Source organism: Ranitomeya imitator, chromosome 1 (genome assembly GCF_032444005.1).
Source record: "Ranitomeya imitator isolate aRanImi1 chromosome 1, aRanImi1.pri, whole genome shotgun sequence".
Lineage (NCBI taxonomy): Eukaryota > Metazoa > Chordata > Amphibia > Anura > Dendrobatidae > Ranitomeya > Ranitomeya imitator.
Genome location: NC_091282.1, coordinates 235,251,422 through 235,270,863, shown reverse-complemented (window position 1 = coordinate 235,270,863; position 19,442 = coordinate 235,251,422). Strand labels below are relative to the sequence as shown.

At 43.1% G+C, this 19,442-nt stretch overlaps 1 protein-coding gene across 2 annotated transcripts in view; it reads right to left on the bottom strand.

Moving 5' to 3' along the window:
- NOS1 (nitric oxide synthase 1) overlaps nucleotides 1–19,442 on the bottom strand; it is a 419,319-nt gene that overhangs the window by 378,904 nt on the left and 20,973 nt on the right. For both annotated transcript variants that reach the window (XM_069754681.1, XM_069754657.1), the window contains one exon: nucleotides 10,079–10,211. The gene's annotated coding sequence lies outside the window, so the exon portion shown is untranslated. Of the gene's footprint in view, nucleotides 1–10,078; nucleotides 10,212–19,442 lie in introns of those variants that run through there.

Here is a 19,442-nt window from a genome sequence, read left to right as displayed (position 1 = left end):
AATATGTTAGGAGCATTAAAGGGAATGGCCAGGTTTGTAATGAATTTGCAGTCATTCTACGTGATTGCAGGCTTCCTAATTCTCACAGTGCGCACTGCATGCTGTCAGGATTCTCTCATGCTGGTGATTTAGATACATACAGTCACGTGTTGACTAGACATGTGTGGCCTCACTCAACGAAAATGAACTGAGTGAGGCAGGGCACGTCTAGTCAGAATGTGGTCAGAGGTATACAAATCACATACTTGTGCTGATATGACTGTCCACCGGCAAGGGAGAATCCTAAAAGTGTGCAGTGCATGTGTTGTGAGAATTCAGAAGCTGCGATGTCAGGATTCAGCTCTGCAGGTTCCAGTAGTCGTCACATGGACACTTCACTCATATGCGATTTTCATACTTAGGGTCCTGTGACAACGAGCTTCTCTTCTGCTTCTCTCAGTTTTTCACTGATCATTGAGAGCATTAGGGAGAGCGGCTCGTCGGTAGATGACTAAGTGTGCAAATCGCATATGTCCTTGGGAGGGGGAACCAAACTGAATTCTTGCCCCGGGTGCCAGAAAACCTAGATACACCTCTGGGTACCAGGACCTGAACTTCCACGGGTCCGCTCATCCCTAGCTGTAAATATCACAACAACAGTATATGGTATCTAGTAAACTCTCAGAAAATCAATAAAAAATAACAAGAGAAGAAATTGAATGGTTATAATGAATGCTGACCTCTAGTATCCCCTGAGTTCTGGTTCTGCATTAACTGTCATTCTGTTCTGCATAGAGTAAAGAGGTTATTATCTGCCTAGATTATTAATTTGATAGGTGGGCAAGGCCACACCCCACCCTGTCCCAGCTTCACCCATTTTGGCAGAGCTGATTCAAGTGGATTGAAAACACCAAAAGTCACAACTAGCTGTTGCGCCAAAAATGTGCCACTTTTCAAACTTTTATATCACTTTGATGAATCGGCCCCAAGTGTTTTCACCACTTTGTATGCGTTGTCCAACTAGGGCCATAGCCTTACTGAAAAGACCTTGACTTAGTGGAAAATGGACATGAATTAGCATGTAACACAAAGCCCTCCAAAAAACGCTCTACAATTATGGTGCACATTTCTCACATAAAGTAACCCAACTAATAACCCATAACCAGATATATCAAATAGCATGATCCACTCTGATATTTCTGGTGCGTTTTTACACTGTCTAGTCTAAGTTTGCACTAAGAGTTCGACAGCTTTGATAAATATGCCCCATTATGTGGATTTTAACGATGGTGATATTTTCCCCTTTATGTGAGACTGATGTAATCCCCCTAGATTTGCTCCTTTTACGAGTGATAGCATAACGCATCTGATTTCACTTTTTAGGCTATTCCTCCCGATCTACCTAAACTGCTTATCCTCTAGGTCAACATATAAGGGTTAAGAGGCCAGTAAAACCATGAACATAAAGCAGGCTTTGTATCTGACAAAAGATTGATGCTAAAAATATCTGCAGCTGCCCAATGAAGTGACATAAATAATGGTAAAATGCGTTAGTGCCCAGCTCATACCATCTGCTTCCATCTCCCAAACCTAGTGTCAAAGTCACTGACTCAGAGTGCTGCACTAATGTGAACCCATCACCAGAAGGGATAAGGAAATAACAATAAATGTATAATACAAATATATTATTTTTTTTCTTAGTTGATGGTAAAGGTTCCTTACGTGCCAGTCATTCACAATTGCGCATCCCTTCAAAACTGCTCTAGTTTTCATGCTGGTAAGAAACAGTCGGAACGTTGGAGTAGTTTAGTTTGTCAAAAAAATACAAAGGAAAAAAGAATTTTCCATTTATATGTTTTGACTCAGCATGGTACAGCTTTGATAAACTGGCATATTGCTGTTCCCGACGCTGACCTTTAAACCAAGAGATGTGGGTGCTTTATGCATATAACCTTTCCTCCTCCCCTTGGCTGGGAACAGGGATGATCGAATGCGCTGAGTATCTGCACCGTGCTTCACTTTAGAACTGAATGGGTACTGACAGCTATTTCAGAATAAAATAATAATGACGGACAGCTCCTGGCCATGTGGTGCCAGATAAGCCTGTTGGAGTTTATATATTTCATTCCAGTGGAGTCAGGTAGTCACATTATTCATGGGGAATAGGTGATACAAATCTTGGAAGAGTGCATGTTATTCTTCATGCCTCATTTCCAAGTGAACCTCTCTACCTAGGCAAAGAATTTCAACATACAAAATAATTTTAATGATACAATTTTTTTTTAAAAGAGATAAAAACACAACTTTCCATGCTAGCCTGTGCATTAGATAATTCTGCAACAATCAATCACCTTTAACACTGTAATTACTTCAATGGAAGTGTGTATTTCCTAATCTATCAGAAAGAATCATCTATTGATTGCAAAATTGTCCTTCAATACACATGGCTATTTTATTACATTCTGTACCTGTAACACGAAAACCTGATTTAAACAATACAGTGCTATGCACAATTTGCGGCACCCCCTGTCCAAAATTACTGTTTCTGTGAACAGTTAAGCAAGCTGAAGATGAAATAATCTCTAAGGCTGTGTTCACACGTTGCGTTTTTTTCGCGTTTTTTTTCGCGTTTTTTCCCGATAAAAACGCTATAAAACCGCAAAAAATGCATACAATAAGCATCCCATCATTTAGAATGAATTGCGCATGTTTTGTGCACATGATGCGTTTTTTTCCGCAAAAAAAACGCATCGCGGCAAAAAACGCAGCATGTTCATTAATGTTCTGTTTTTTTTGCGGATTTCCCACTCCAAAATGCATTGGGAAGTGTCCGGAAAAAACCGCGGCAAAAACGCGTCAAAACCGCGGCAAAATCGCGGCAAAAACGCATGCGGTTTTCTTGCGGATTTCTTGCAGAAAATGTCCGGAATTCTCAGGAATTTTCTGCAAGAAATCCTGAACGTGTGCACATAGCCTTAAAGGGCTAAAGTTAAAGATGACACATTTCCCTTGTATATATATGTATATATAAATTCATAGTTTACATTTTAATTTTACAAAAATTAAAGTGGGACAGTGCAAAAGTTTTGGCACCCTGCATGGTTACTACCCAGTAGCACTCCCTTTTGAAAATATTACAAATTGTAAATGCTTTTTGTAGATAGCCATGAGTCTTTCAATTCTTGTCTGAGGGATTTTCATCTATATCTATTCTTCCTTGGAAAATTCTTTTAGTTCTGTGAGATTCCTGGGTCGTCTTGCATGCACTGCTATTTTGAGGTCTAGCCACAGATTTTCAATGATGTTCAGATCAGGGTACTTTGAGGGCCATTGTAAAACTTTCAGCTTGCGTCTTTTGAGGAGTAGTAGCAAGGCAATTAATCTAAGTTCCCATATTTTCTCACAAATAGAACTTGATGTGTTAAGTAAGGGACTAATGTTTTGTCCGACGGCCAACTTTGACAAATTTACTGCCATTAAAGACTTGCATCTCTTTGCAAGAAAGTTATTGTTTAAGCGCCATTTCCATAATGAGGATGCAAACTTACTATTCCCTACAGAGGCGGAACAGGAGGCACTAGACACACTGGAAGAACTAGCACGTGAACACAATGAAACTGAGGGAGGTAAGATCCCGGATTCTATTAAACCACGCTCACATAGATTTTCACCTCTCTCCTCATGCCCGACTTTGGACATTTTTGTCCAGACTGTCAGTAGAGAATTTGATAAAATTCCTCGTTACCCCAATACTGTTAATCTTAGTAAGGAAGAAAGAAACAGCCTAACCAAAATACAGGGTATGCAGGACATCCTTATCAAACCCGCAGATAAAGGCGGAAATATAGTGATTTGGCCTAAATCACTATATGAGGCGGAGGCAATTAGACAACTAATGGTTGAGATCTGTTATAAAAAACTTACCTTTAATCCCCTGGATAAATTTTCAAAAGAACTATTAGCCATTCTCAAGGAGGCTAGGGATAATGGGGTAATAACTAAAGATCTATTTTCAGCTTTACAAGTGGTGGAACCAACGATACCCACATTTTACTTATTGCCCAAAATCCACAAGAACGAAACTGTACCGCCGGGTAGGCCAATTATTTCGGGATGTGGGAATTTTATGGAAAACATCAATAAATATGTAGATTCCAGATTACAACCTCTGGTTGAGGTGCTACCATCGTTCATTAAGGACACAAGCGATTTTTTAAAGAAAATAGATGGCCTACACATTGATAATGACACCTTACTAGTATCGTGTGACGTGGAATCTCTATACACGAGCATACGCCATAATGATGGGTTACAGGCAGTTCGTTATTTTTTGGAATCCTCCTCAACATCCTAAGACATAAATGAGTTGACTCTGGAACTTTGGGATTTTTCTTTGTAGCATAATTTCTTTTTATTCAAGGGGTCCTTCTACTTACAGCTCCAGGGCACCGCAATGGGTGCGTCATTTGCGCCTGCATATGCAAATTTGTCCCTGGGGCTGTGGGAGAGGGACCTCTTGATGTCAGACCCCGTACCAGCGATGGACCGTATCCTTTTATGGGTACGGTTTATCGATGACATATTTATTCTTTGGCAAGGATCAGCAGCATCCCTAGAATCCTTCATGCTTCAGTTGAACCAAAACCCTTTTAACCCCTCTGTGACCTTAGACGTACTATCCCGTCGAGGTGCCCTGGGCTTATCTGACCCTGGACGGGATAGTACGTCATAGCCGATCAGCCGCGCTCACGGGGGGAGCGCGGCCGATCGCGGCCGGGTGTCAGCTGCTTATCGCAGCTGACATCCGGCACTATGTGCCAGGAGCGGTCACGGACCGCCACCGGCACATTAACCCCTGGCACACCGCGATCAAAGATGATCGCGATGTGCCGGCGGTGCAGGGAAGCACCGCGCAGGGAGGGGGCTCCCTGCGGGCTTCCCTGAGACCCCCGGAGCAACGCGATGTGATCGCGTTGCTGCGAGGGTCTCACCTCCCTCCCTGCTCCCTCCAGCCCCGGATCCAAGATGGCCACGGATCCGGGTCCTGCAGGGAGGGAGGTGGCTTCACAGAGCCTGCTCAGAGCAGGCACTGTGAAGCCTGCAGCGCTGCATGTCAGATCAGTGATCTTACAGAGTGCTGTGCAAACTGTCAGATCACTGATCTGTGATGTCCCCCCCTGGGACAAAGTAAAAAAGTAAAAAAAAAATTTTCCAAATGTGTAAAAAAAATAAAAAAAAATATTCCAAAATAATGAAAAAAAAAAAAAATATTACTCCCATAAATACATTTCTTCATCTAAATAAAAAAAAAAACCAATAAAAGTACACATATTTAGTATCGCCGCGTCCGTAACGACCCGACCTATAAAACTGTCCCACTAGTTAACCCCTTCAGTAAACACCGTAAGAAAAAAAAAAAAAAACGAGGCAAAAAACAACGCTTTATTATCATACCGCCGAACAAAAAGTGGAATAACACGCGATCAAAAGGACAGATATAAATAACCATGGTACCGCTGAAAGCGTCATATTGTCCCGCAAAAAAAGAGCCGCCATACAGCATCATCAGCAAAAAAATAAAAAAGTTATAGTCCTGAGAATAAAGCGATGCAAAAATAATTATTTTTTCTGTAAAATAGTTTTTATCGTATAAAAGCACCAAACCATAAAAAAATGATATAAATGAGGTATCGCTGTAATCGTACTGACCCGAAGAATAAAACTGATTTATCAATTTTACCAAACGCGGAACGGTATAAACGCCTCCCCCAATAGAAATTCATGAATAGCTGGCTTTTGGTCATTCTTCCTCACAAAAATCGGAATAAAAAGCGATAAAAAAATGTCACGTGCCCAAAAATGTTTTCAATAAAAACGTCAACTCGTCCCGCAAAAAACAAGACCTCACATGACTCTGTGGACCAAAATATGGAAAAATTATAGCTCTCAAAATGTGGTATTGCAAAAAATATTTTTTGCAATAAAAAGGGTCTTTCAGTGTGTGACGGCTGCCAATCATAAAAATCCGCTAAAAAACTCGCTATAAAAGTAAATCAAACCCCCCTTCATCACCCCCTTAGTTAGGGAAAAATAAAAAAAAATGTATTTATTTCCATTTTCCCATTAGGGCTAGGGCTAGGGTTAGGGCTAGGGCTAGGGTTAGGGCTAGGGTTAGGGCTAGGGTTAGGGCTAGGGTTAGGGTTAGGGTTGGGGCTACAGTTAGGGTTTAGATTACATTTACAGTTGGGAATAGGGTTGGGATTAGGGTTAGGGGTGTGTCAGGGTTAGAGGTGTGGTTAGGGTTACCGTTGGAATTAGGGTTAGGGGTGTGTTTAGATTAGGGTTTCAGTTATAATTGGGGGGTTTCCACTGTTTCGGCACATCAGGGGCTCTCCAAACACGACATGGCGTCCGATCTCAATTCCAGCCAATTCTGCGTTGAAAAAGTAAAACAGTGCTCCTTCCCTTCCGAGCTCTCCTGTGTGCCCAAACAGGGGTTTACCCCAACATATGGGGTATCAGCGTACTCAGGACAAATTGGACAACAACTTTTGTGGACCAATTTCTCCTGTTACCCTTGGGAAAATACAAAACTGGGGGCTAAAAAATAATTTTTGTGGGAAAACAAAAAGATTTTTTATTTTCACGGCTCTGCGTTATAAACTGTAGTGAAACACTTGGGGGTTCAAAGTTCTCACAACACATCTAGATAAGTTCATTGAGGGGTCTAGTTTCCAATATGGGGTCACTTGTGGGGGGTTTCTACTGTTTAGGTACATTAGGGGCTCTGCAAACGCAATGTGACGCCTGCAGACCATTCCATCTAAGTCTGCATTCCAAATGGCGCTCCTTCCCTTCCGAACCCTCCCATGCGCCCAAACGGTGGTTCCCCCCCACATATGGGGTATCAGCGTACTCAGGACAAATTGGACAACAACATTTAGGGTCCAATTTCTCCTGCTAACCTTGGAAAAATACAAAACTGGGGGCTAAAATATAATTTTTGTGGAAAAAAAAATATTTTTTATTTGCATGGCTCTGCGTTATAAACTGTAGTGAAATACTTGGGGGTTCAAAGCTCTCACAACACATCAAGATGAGTTCCTTAGGGGGTCTACTTTCCAAAATGGTGTCACTTGTGGGGGGTTTCTACTGTTTAGGTACATTAGGGGCTCTGCAAACGCAATGTGACGCCTGCAGACCATTCCATCTAAGTCTGCATTCCAAATGGCGCTCCTTCCCTTCCGAACCCTCCCATGCGCCCAAACGGTGGTTCCCCCCCACATATGGGGTATCAGCGTACTCAGGACAAATTGGACAACAACTTTTGGGGTCCAATTTCTCCTGTTACCCTAGGGAAAATACAAAACTGGGGGCTAAAAAATAATTTTTGTGGGAAAAAAATTTTGTTTTATTTTTATGGCTCTGCATTATAAACTTCTGTAAAGCCCTTGGTGGGTCAAAGTGCTCACCACACATCCAGATAAGTTCCTTAGGGGGTCTACTTTCCAAAATGGTGTCACTTGTGGGGGGTTTCAATGTTTAGGCACATCAGTGGCTCTCCAAACGCAACATGGCGTCCCATCTCAATTCCTGTCAATTTTGCATTGAAAAGTCAAACGGCGCTCCTTCCCTTCCGAGCTCTCCCATGCGCCCAAACAGTGGTTTACTGCCACATATGGGGTATCAGCGTACTCGGGACAAATTGGACAACAACTTTTGAGGTCCAATTTCATCTCTTACCCTTGGAAAAATAAAAAATTGGGGGCAAAAATATAATTTTTGTGAAAAAATATGATTTTTTATTTTTACGGTTCTGCATTATAAACTTCTGTGAAGCACTTGGTGGGTCAAAGTGCTCACCACACCTCTAGATAAGTTCCTTAGGGGGTCTACTTTCCAAAATGGTGTCACTTGTGGGGGGTTTCAATGTTTAGGCACATCAGTGGCTCTCCAAACGCAACATGGCGTCCCATCTCAATTCCTGTCAATTTTGCATTGAAAAGTCAAATAGCGCTCCTTCCCTTCCGAGCTCTCCCATGCGCCCAAACAGTGGTTTACTGCCACATATGGGGTATCAGCGTACTCAGGACAAATTGGACAACAACTTTTTGGGTCCAATTTCTCCTGTTACCCTTGGTAAAATAAAACAAATTGGAGCTGAAGTAAATTTTTTGTGTAAAAAAGTTAAATGTTCATTTTTATTTAAACATTCCAAAAATTCCTATTAAACACCTGAAGGGTTAATAAACTTCTTGAATGTGGTTTTGAGCACCTTGAGGGGTGCAGTTTTTAGAATGGTGTCACACTTGGGCATTTTCTATCATATAGACCCCTCAAAATGACTTCAAATGAGACGTGGTCCCTAAAAAAAAATGGTGTTGTAAAAATGAGAAATTGCTGGTCAACTTTTAACCCTTATAACTCCCTAACAAAAAAAAAAATTGGTTCCAAAATTATGCTGATGTAAAGGAGACATGTGGGAAATGTTACTTATTAAGTATTTTGTGTGACATATCTCTGTGATTTAATTGCATAAAAATTCAAAGTTTGAAAATTGCGAAATTTTCAAAATTTTCGCCAAATTTCCGTTTTTTTCACAAATAAACGCAGGTACTATCAAAGAAATTTTACCACTATCATGAAGTACAATATGTCACGAGAAAACAATGTCAGAATCACCAGGATCCGTTGAAGCGTTTCAGAGTTATAACCTCATAAAGGGACAGTGGTCAGAATTGTAAAAATTGGCCTGGTCATTAACGTGCAAACCACCCTTGGGGGTAAAGGGGCTAATATACACATAACAAACAAATGGGATTTGAATCAAATTGAGTTTCTTGATGTTGCAGTAAAGAGAGGTGCAGATAATGTCCTTTTGACTGATCTATATCGTAAACCGACGGCGGTTAACTCATTCCTACATGCATCATCCTCACATCCGAAGGCCATGATAAATTCCATACCTATAGGGCAGTTCCTACGCCTTCGGAGAGTATGTTCAAATGAGGAAGATTTTGAAAAACAGGCGAGTATCCTGAAGGAGAGATTTTTTGAACGTGGATATAGCCATAGATCAGTTAAAAAAGCTTATAATCGGGCCAAATACACCACAAGACATGAGGCTCTATATACGGCAAAACCTCCAACTAAAAGACAGCCCACCAGGTATATTACCCAATTTCATGGCCAGACAGATTTGATGCACCATTATCTGGCAAAATCATGGCCAATCCTTCAGAGTGACCCAATACTATCCAAGTATATTGGCGAACAACCAGATATTACATTTAGGCATTCACGGAATCTCGGTGACTCTCTTGTTAAATGCCACTATGTGACCGACCCATCAGTGTGTTCCACATTTCTGAATGGGACTAAATCTCAACCTGGCTGCAAACCGTGTGGAAAATGTGTGGCCTGTCCTAATATTATGAGGTCAAAATTATTTAAAAATAGTAAGGACACTATAACATACCAGATTAAACATCCAATTACATATATGTCTCAGGCTGTAATATACTATGCTGTATGTCCATGTCCACTGATTTATATAGGGATGACGACAACTAAAAGTACCTACAAGAGAACATGTACTGGGAATACAAGCAGCTAGGGAGATTGAGGATGTCACAATGTTAAAGACTATTCCCAAACACTTTAAAACACATCATAACTGTGACGCCTCTCTCCTAAAAGTGGTAGGAATAGATATGATAAAACATAATGAGAGAAGTGGGAAGGTCAGCATACCCCTAGCACAATTAGAAACAAAATGGATCTGGCTACTAGATACAGTGCCACCCAATGGCCTCAATGAAAATTTAAGTTTTACTCCATTTCTGTGATACATCTTTTTATACCTTTTTATACTGTTTTATACTTTTTTTGTAATTCTCCTAGTGTTGTATACCTTTTAACCTTTTCAATTATTTATTTTTAAAATTTATTGGTATGGTTATTTATATAATATATATAAATATATTTATATATATTTATCCAATATGATATTGTAACATGACCGATATTGATACATGATGCATTTACTTTGTACTAATCACTGTACTTATACCATCTTAGGCAATTTCTAATAACGTACCTTTGTGGATGTATTCTATGTGTTGGGTCTTCACGTATAATTATGGACCAGGGATCAGCTACCTTTATCTGAGGTTCCTTTCTCGTTTCGGTTCTGAAGAGGTGAACTTTTGCCCACATTGGATCCAAGAAGACTGGATATATAGGATTGAAGAATACAAATAATGTTTTACATATCAATTTGGGCTATATGCTGTAGTGTTTATTATTATTTTTGTATAATTTATATTCAGCTCCCTCTTTGGGGATTTAGTGTGGGTGTATGACAGATTTATACTATACTATACATATTGTTCAAAAATATTATATATACTGTATGATTATGTCAGGGTATTCCTATTCACATATTATATATTATTTATTAATTTTTTCCCCCATTATAGCTTCCTGGTTTCATATTTATACTGATTTGGTCCCATATATTTATATATATAAAAATTTTTGTTAATTTTCTTATATGTAGTATATACCCCTTCTCTTTGGTGCACATTCATATTATTTAGCTTACACAGCCACTTTATGGCTGTGGACACTTAGCTAAAAATCAACGTTATATTTTTTATAACGCCGCACACAGCCATTGACGATGATATGGCCATGAACTTTCATGCGTAACATTTAAAATGCTGAGGCGTCTTATTATACAACGCCAATGGTATTAGTTGTGGGCATTCAAACACTGGTGCTGTAGCGTTCCGCTGTTTTTTCACAACGCTGCCCTATTAGGTGAGCGTCATACTTTTCAGCACTTTAGAGATCTCTTTTTTCGCTCATGTCGTTCCTGCTGTTGTGCGCATGAGCGTCCGGCATTCTGGCGTCGGGGCCGCGGCGTCTTTGTGTCCTTGGCAACGCCATGAACTCAACATGTGCGTCCGGTCACATGACGCTGCGTCTCGGATTTCCGGTCTGCCCGGGCGGCGCATGCGCCGCTTAGACGGCGGGGATTTACATCAGCGTTCTCAGATACTGATATGGTATATAAAAGCCCCTCGGTCATGCAAATACACACACCCCCTGACGAAGGACTGCGTGTCTGAAACGAGCGTCGGGGTGCACATTACCTTGCCGCTGGCAGCCTGGGATCATTCCCTTGACTTATTGTAAGTAATTGGCATCTCTATTGCATCTGCACATAGCACTTTTTATTCAATTAGTTTCCTGCTTGTATTTTGCACAAAATGTTCCCTTGGTGGTGATTATTTTGTCACACATAGCACTTTATTCTGTTACATTTTCACCATGATCTTTTGTGATTTTTCGTGAGATTTTTTGAGATTTTTTTGTGATATTGATGCATATCTCTTTATATCACTGGCACACACTGGCTTTTATATATATATATATATATATCATTTATTTACTCTTGATGTGCATACGTGATAGATTGCCATCTTATCCTGTGGCATATTATGAGGATTTGGCTTGCCCTGTTATTTTGCGGCTTGAATTGTGCACATCTTCTTGGAATTTATCTATATATATATTTTTTTTTTAAATGTTTGTCACTATTGCTATTAAATAAATAAAAATTGATTTTTATATTACCAATATTCCCTGTCACGTTCTCATTGGTTCGGGTCTCTATGTTGAGAGCTTTGTTCTCTTCTCTTTAGTGGTTTTCCACTATAACTGTGGCACATGTGGTGACCCATTGATTATATTGTATTTTTTATTATGATCTTTTAATTTGTCTATTATCTAGGTGTCACTACTGTGTCTTTTACTACTACCCTACTTGTCAGCGGATATGGCGCCCCCACTCAGCGGCGGCTGACCCTGGAGAAACCCTATTGATATATATTATTAACCTGATAGGTTAGCTGGGTTATAACCATGTCTAGAAATGATCATTTAAGGCAATGTAACAAACATCATTTTTCAGCTCTGATTTTATCAGCTGAAAGTTACAAGCATATGCAAGGCATGACAGCACAGAGTAAAAAACATGATACTTATCAAGAGATGATGGTTTATACGCCTCTACGTGTTTCACCTCAACGGATCATCAGGAGGCCATGATATGTGGATGTCTCTACCTCGTCACGTAAAACCGCATCAAAGACTCAGAGACAGTTTTCATCCTAGTGAGTGCTGCTAGCAGTGCTCCTCACATGGGACTACTACTTGCCAGAGACTGATCTATTTTATCAATTTTACCTGCTTCCTAATAACAAACATATGGATAACTGTAACTAAACCTTGGACATCCAACCTGATTGTAGTATAACTTCAGGCTGGAGGAACACCAGGTTGGTTCTTGCTCCATATAAGTTTTTGCTTGCTTTACCTTGGAGGCTTGTGCCATTACAGCCCCACAAATGGTATGGATTTGTCATTCATATGTACATATACATTCTATATATATCACATATGGGCAAATAGTGTTTATATACAGTTATACTCCATATAGTATTACATATTTCAAATTTAAATAATACAATATCAGAATTTTCTCATTAAACCATAATGAGGTCCCTTAGATAACAGCTTTGGACTGTCCTTGTCCAGAATGTAATCACAGAAACAAGCTGCAGGCCGCAGAGACAAGCTGCAAGACCTTGCGGCAAAAGATAATATCAATGACAGAACATGAGGTTTGTTTAATTTGGACTATTAGTTCACTTTGTTCTTATGTCAAGTGCAAGGGCGGACATATCATTGGTGCAGCCTGTGCGGCCGCACAGGGGCCCACTAGGTAAGGGGAGGCTCTTTTCCGCCTCCAAAACTGGTGGCATTGTGCATTATTGTAACAACTCTGCTGGCATCACGGCATGGCCTCTCATCTCTCACACTATCTTACCCACTGCTCCAGGTCATGTTGTGGTTTCTGTTTCTTGCCAGCTCCATATTCTGTGCCTCTGCTCTCTGCATGCTTCCGGGCTGTGTGCATAGGGGGGTGGCGCCTGAACTCTCTGGTTCTTATAGGAATCAGGTGCACCTGTCTAATCTTTTCCTGACCAATTACCAAGAGGCCTCCAGTATTTAGTGCAGCTCCACCCAGTGGACTGGGCCTGTGCAATGTGTTTACTCAGTTTGTGTTTTGCTTCTGAGCTGCCAGGTTTTGCTCTGTGTCTTGCCTTCTCTGATGGCCGTTCTCCTTGCTTTGCCTTGTATCTTGTTTGTCTGCCCTCCGGGAGGCTGTATATCCTGGCCCCTGTGTCTTTGTTCTTATACCTTGTCTTGTTTCATTAACTTGTCTGAACTTTGTCCTACCTCTGTCTCCTTGTCTGTTCTTTCCTTCCCTGCAGTGCTTCTCTGCTTTGCTCTCGGCTCCGCACTCTGCGAACTTGCTTTGCTTCTTACTCTGCACTCTGTGCCTTTGATCTTGGCTCTTGGCTCTGCACTCTGTGCCTTTACTCTGCTCTTGGCTCTGCACTCTGTGCCTTCACTCTGCTTTTGGCTCTGCACTTTGTGTTTCTACCCTTGTCTCTCTGCAGCTTTGCCTCTGCTCCGCACTCCTGCGGTTCTGTTCCATTCTACTCTGCTCCGCTCCTGCTGCTGCAGAAATCTCTTGCTGCAGCTCCTTTCTGCATTCCTTGCGGTTCTGCTCTGCTTAGCTTTTGTTGCTGTGCTTTCGCTTGCTGCTCTGCCTGTTCCTTCATTCTCGTTTCCTTCTGGCTTGTTTCCGTACCTGCATCTACTGTGTGAACAGGTCCCAACCTGTTCCTTCACACTTCATTCCTTCCTGCTTGTTTCCTTACCTGCACCTCCTGTGTGAACAGATCCCTACCTGTTCCTTCATACTACATATCCGTACCTGCACCTCCTGTGTGAACAGGTCCCTACCTGTTCCTTCATATACCACACCAACCTGCCCTGTGTCTCTGCCGTGCCTTCCAGCCTTGTGTCTCTGCCGTATCTGCCAGCCTTGTGTTTCTGCCGTATCTGCCAGCCCTGTGTCTCTGCCGTATCTGCCAGCCCTGTCTCTGCTGTACCTTCCAGCCCTGTGTCTCTGCCGTACCTTCCAGCCCTGTGTCTCTGCTGTACCTGTGAGCCCTGTGTCTCTGCCTTGCCTGTCAGCCCTGTGTCTCTGCCGTTCCTGCCAGTCCGGTGTCTCTGCCAGCTCTGTGTCTCAGCCGTGCCAGCCTGCTTATTTGAGTTTCATCCGTGCTCATCTGCTAGTCTTGCCTGATGCCCGCACCAATCCTGGTGTTCCTGTTTCCCAAGTGGGATCAGCAGCCACAGCCAGACACCACCCTGGAGTAGCACCTGTGTTATGACCTGGTGGTTAGGAGCACCCGACCTGATAGTTAAACTCATACAGGACAAGCTCTGGGATGTGGGAGCTCTGCTGACCGCAAGCCCTAATCCTATCGCACACACTAAAAATAGCCGTGGAGCGCTCCTGACACTCCCTAGGCGCCTCGTCACAGCCTAAGGACTAGCTAGCCCTAGAGATAGAAAATAAAGCCTAACTTGCCTCAGAGAAATTCCCCAAAGGAATAGGCAGCCCCCCACATATAATGACTGTGAGTAAAGAAGAAAGTCACAAACGCAGAAATGAAACAGGCTTCAGCAAAGGGAGGCCAGACTTACTAAATAGACAGAGGATAGGAAAGGTAACTTTGCGATCAGCACAAAAACCTACAAAAACCACGCAGAGTGTGCAAAAAAGACCTCCGCACCGACTCATAGACAGAACTCGCCGAAGTACCATTCACGACCACAGGAGGGAGCCCGACAACAGAATTCACAACAGTACCCCCCCCTTGAGGAGGGGTGACCGAACCCTCACCAGAGCCCCCAGGCCGATCAGGATGAGCCAAATGAAAGGCACGAACAAGATCGGCAGCATGAACATCAGAGGCAAAAACCCAGGAATTATCTTCCTGACCATAACCCTTCCACTTGACCAGGTACTGGAGTTTCCATCTCGAAACACGAGAATCCAAAATCTTCTCCACCACATACTCCAACTCCCCCTCGACCAACACCGGGGCAGGAGGATCAACGGAGGGAACCATAGGCGCCACGTATCTCCGCAACAACGACCTATGGAACACATTATGGATGGCAAAAGAAGCTGGAAGGTCCAAACGAAATGATACAGGATTAAGAACTTCAGAAATCTTATATGGCCCAATGAAACGAGGCTTAAACTTAGGAGAGAAAACCCTCATAGGAACATGACGAGATGACAACCAAACCAAATCCCCAACACGAAGTCGGGGACCAACACAACGCCGGCGGTTAGCGAAACGTTGAGCCTTCTCCTGGGACAATGTCAAATTATCCACCACATGAGTCCAAATCTGCTGCAACCTGTCCACCACCGCATCCACACCAGGACAGTCCGAGGGCTCAACCTGCCCTGAAGAGAAACGAGGATGGAAACCAGAATTACAGAAAAAAGGAGAAACTAAAGTAGCCGAGCTGGCCCGATTATTAAGGGCGAACTCAGCCAAAGGCAAGAAGGACACCCAATCATCCTGATCAGCAGAAACAAAGCATCTCAGCTATGTCTCCAAAGTCTGATTAGTTCGTTCGGTTTGGCCATTAGTCTGAGGATGGAAAGCCGAAGAAAAAGACAAATCAATGCCCATCTTAGCGCAAAAAGACCGCCAAAATCTTGAAACCAACTGGGAACCTCTGTCCGAGACGATGTTCTCTGGAATGCCATGCAAACGAACCACATGCTGCAAAAACAACGGCACCAAATCAGAGGAGGAAGGCAATTTAGATAAGGGTACCAAATGGACCATCTTAGAGAAGCGATCACAAACCACCCAAATGACCGACATCTTTTGAGAAACGGGGAGATCAGAAAAAAAATCCATGGAAATATGCGTCCAGGGCCTCTTCGGGATCGGCAAGGGCAAAAGCAACCCACTGGCACGAGAACAGCAGGGCTTAGCCCGAGCACAAGTCCCACAGGACTGCACAAAAGAACGCACATCCCGCGACAAAGAAGGCCACCAAAAGGATCTAGTCACCAAATCTCTGGTACCAAAGATTCCAGGATGACCAGCCAACACTGAACAATGAATCTCAGAGATAACTCTACTAGTCCATCTATCAGGGACAAACAGTTTCTCCGTAGGACAACGGTCAGGTCTATCAGCCTGAAACTTTTGCAGCACACGCCGCAAATCAGGGGAAATGGCAGACAAAATTACCCCTTCTTTAAGAATACCCGCCGGCTCCGGAACACCCGGAGAGTCAGGCACAAAACTCCTTGACAGGGCGTCAGCCTTCACATTCTTAGATCCCGGAAGGTATGAAACCACAAAATCAAAACGGGAGAAAAAGAGCGACCATCAAGCCTGTCTAGGATTCAACCGCTTGGCAGACTCGAGATAAGTCAAATTCTTGTGATCCGACAAAACCACCACGTGATGTTTAGCTCCTTCAAGCCAATGTCGCCACTCCTCGAATGCCCACTTCATGGCCAACAACTCCCGATTGCCCACATCATAATTGCGCTCAGCAGGCGAGAGTTTTCTAGAAAAGAAGGCACAGGGTTTCATCACCGAGCCATCAGAACTTCTTTGCGACAAAACAGCCCCTGCTCCAATTTCAGAAGCATCAACCTCAACCTGAAAAGGGAGCTAAACATCTGGCTGGCACAACACAGGGGCAGAAGCAAAACGACGCTTCAACTCCTGAAAAGCCTCCACAGCCACAGAGGACCAATTGACCACATCAGCACCTTTCTTGGTCAAATCAGTCAACGGTTTAGCAACACTGGAAAAATTAGCGATGAAGCGACGATAAAAATTAGCAAAGCCCAGGAACTTCTGCAAGCTCTTCACAGATGTCGGCTGAGTCCAATCGTAAATGGCCTGAACTTTAACAGGGTCCATCTCGATAGTAGAAGGGGAAAAAATGAAACCCAAAAATGAAACCTTCTGAACTCCAAAGAGACACTTTGACCCCTTCACAAACAAGGAATTCGCATGAAGGACCTGGAACACCATTCTGACCATCTTCACATGAGACTCCCAATCATCCGAAAAGACCAAAATGTCATCCAAATATACAATCATGAATCTATCCAGGTACTCTCGGAAGATGTCATGCATAAAGGACTGAAACACTGATGGATCATTAGAAAGCCCGAATGGCATAACCAGGTACTCAAAATGGCCCTCGGGCGTATTAAATGCCGTTTTCCATTCATCACCCTGTTTAATTCGCACAAGATTATACGCACCACGAAGATCTATCTTGGTGAACCAACTAGCCCCCTTAATCCGAGCAAACAAATTAGACAGCAGCGGCAAAGGATACTGAAATTTGACCGTGATCTTATTAAGAAGGCGGTAATCAATACAAGGTCTCAAAGAACCATCCTTCTTGGCCACAAAAAAGAACCCTGCTCCCAATGGTGACGACGACGGACGAATATGACCCTTCTCCAAGGATTCCTTTATATAACTCCGCATAGCGGCATGCTCTGGCACAGATAAATTAAACAGACGGCCCTTAGGAAACTTACTACCAGGAATCAAATTAATAGCACAGTCGCAATCCCTATGAGGAGGTAGGGCACCAGATTTGGGCTCTTCAAATACATCCCGGTAATCAGATAAAAACTCAGGGACTTCAGAAGGAGTGGAAGGCGAAATTGACAGCAATGGAACATCACCATGTACCCCCTGACATTCCCAGCTGGACACAGACATAGATTTCCAATCCAACACTGGATTATGGACCTGTAGCTATGGCAACCCCAAAACGACCACATCATGCAGATTATGCAACACCAAAAAGCGAATATCCTCCTGATGTGCAGGAGCCATGCACATGGTCAATTGAGTCCAGTACTGAGGCTTATTCTTGGCCAAAGGCGTAGCATCAATTCCTCTCAATGGAATAGGATACTGCAAGGGCTCCAAGAAAAAACCACAGCGCCTGGCAAACTCCAAGTCCATCAAATTCAGGGCAGCGCCTGAATCCACAAATGCCATTACAGAATAGGACGACAGAGAGCAAATCAGAGTAACGGACAAAAGAAATTTAGACTGTACCGTACCAATGGTGGCAGACCTAGCGAACCGCTTAGTGCGCTTAGGACAATCGGAGATAGCATGAGTGGATTCACCACAGTAAAAACACAGCCCATTCCGACGTCTGTGTTCTTGCCGTTCAGCTCTGGTCAAAGTCCTATCACACTGCATAGGCTCAGGCCTATGCTCAGACAATACCGCCAGATGGTGCACAGCTTTGCGCTCACGCATGCGCCGATCGATCTGAATGGCCAAAGACATAGACTCACTCAGACCAGCAGGCATGGGAAATCCCACCATGACATCCTTAAGGGCTTCAGAAAGACCCTTTCTGAAAATTGCCGCCAGGGCACATTCATTCCACTGAGTAAGCACAGACCACTTTCTAAACTTCTGACAGTACACCTCCGCGTCATCCTGACCCTGACACAAAGCCAGCAAGATTTTCTCTGCCTGATCCACTGAATTTGGTTCATCATAAAGCAATCCAAGCGCCAGAAAAAACGCATCAACATCACGCAATGCAGGATCTTCTGGCGCAAGGGAAAATGCCCAGTCTTGAGGGTCACCACGCAACTAAGAAATAATGATTTTTACCTGTTGAACGGGGTCACCAGAGGAGCGGGGTTTCAAAGCCAGAAACAGTTTACAATTATTTTTGAAATTCAAGAACCTAGATCTATCCCCAGAAAATAAGTCAGGAATAGGAATTCTAGGCTCTAACATAGGATTCTGAACCACAAAATCTTGAATGTTTTGTACCCTTGCAGTGAGATGATCCACACAAGAGGACAGACCTTGAATGTCCATATCTACACCTGTGTCCTAAACCACCCAAAGGTCTAGGGGAAAAGAAAGGCAAAATACAGTGCAAAGAAGAAAAAAATGGCCTCAGAACTTCTCTTATCCCTCTATTGAGATGCATTAATCCTTCTGGCCAGCTGTACTGTTATGACCTGGTGGTTAGGAGCACCCGACCTGATAGTTAAACTCATACAGGACAAGCTCTGGGATGTGGGAGCTCTGCTGACCGCAAGCCCTAATCCTATCGCACACACTAAAAATAGCCGTGGAGCGCTCCTGACGCTCCCTAGGCACCTCGTCACAGCCTAAGGACTAGCTAGCCGTAGAGATAGAAAATAAATTCCCTAAAGGAATAGGCAGCCCCCCACATATAATGACTGTGAGCAAAGATGAAAGTCACAAACGCATAAATGAAACAGGTTTCAGCAAAGGGAGGCCAGACTTACTAAATAGACAGAGGATAGGATAGGTAACTTTGCGATCAGCACAAAAACCTACAAAAACCACACAGAGTGTGCAAAAAAGACCTCCGCACCGACTCACGGTGCGGAGGGGCCACTCTGCATCCCAGAGCTTCCAGCTAGCAAGACAAAATCATGATAACCAGCTGGA